Below are 1,325 nucleotides of genomic sequence, written 5' to 3' on the forward strand. Positions count from 1 at the left end.
AAAATGCTGATGCCAGAAACATGAGATTAACATCACTTGATGACTTTTGTTCAGATTTTGAAACAAACTAAGTTTAATTCTTTGGAATAATCATTCTTGAACCACGTTTTTATTTAGGTCATTAAGACAACCATAATCATTTCCATATAAGGAAAAGTTTCATTAAAAACACTACAGAGCTGCAGCCTGTTTCGAAAACCAATACTTGTAGCTTGTTATATTAATAGTCCTAAATGTCTAAGGCTTATTAAATGAAAACACCCTTAACAGTTTTATCTCAAGAGTCTGAGCAGTAAGAATTTTTAAAAGCTGACAATAAAAAATAGCTGAATATTCTGGGAACTTCCATCATAATCGAAAATGGTATTAACTAGTTGTCTTCTTAATCGTTCCCTAAAAATGACTATTTTGACTAATTAAAATCTTTTAGGCTGATATAGGCCATTTTTAAATGCTGTTCAGAAGGCTGAAAAGCTTGGAGAATATGTGTATGGAAACTCCTTTCTATCTATATAGTTCCCAACATTCTCTAGTGGGATTGAAATTGCCTGAGAACTAAGTGACAACACTGGATGGCTTTTAAAACACTGGCTCCCTTTACCTCCCACTTCCCTTTGCATATCAGCCAAGTTCTCTTCTAATAGAATATTGATATTAATAAAAAGTTGAAAGAACCACACTGAATATTAAATTTTCTTAGAAAATATCTCCTGCCCTGCATTTTTAGCAGTTCAATTTTTCTTCCTGTTAATTTTCTTAGAATATATGTTAACTTGATTGTGAAATCACACAAAGAAAAAAACCTTTTTTTTGGTTAAGACTTCATTATGATTACTGAGATGACTTACTGCTTTACAATTTGTTACAAATTTCCTACAAAGGAGGCGAATGAACACCTTTTCTTTCTTTTTTTAATCTTTTTTTTTTTTTTAAGATTTTATTTATTCATCTGACAGATCACAAGCAGGCAGAGAGGCAGGCAGAGAGAGGGGAGGAAGCAGGCTCCCTGCTGAGCAGAGAGCCCGATGCGGGGCTCGATCCCAGGACCCTGGGATCATGACCTGAGCCGAAGGCAGAGGTTTTAACCCACTGAGCCACCCAGGCGCCCCGAATGAACACCTTTTCTATAACAAAAATCTACTTCCATCTTTCACGTATTAGTTGAGCCAGGTCAATTTTTGTTAATCTGCTGCCTACTATTTGCTGGAGAGAGCATTCATCAATCTCAGAAGGAAAATATTTCCTTTCCTAATTTTTTTTTTTAAAGGGTATTCCTTTTTTTTTTTTTTTAAAGGGGATTTTTCAAATGAGTAGTAAGACATAAA

Source organism: Lutra lutra, chromosome 4 (assembly GCF_902655055.1).
Source record: "Lutra lutra chromosome 4, mLutLut1.2, whole genome shotgun sequence".
Lineage (NCBI taxonomy): Eukaryota > Metazoa > Chordata > Mammalia > Carnivora > Mustelidae > Lutra > Lutra lutra.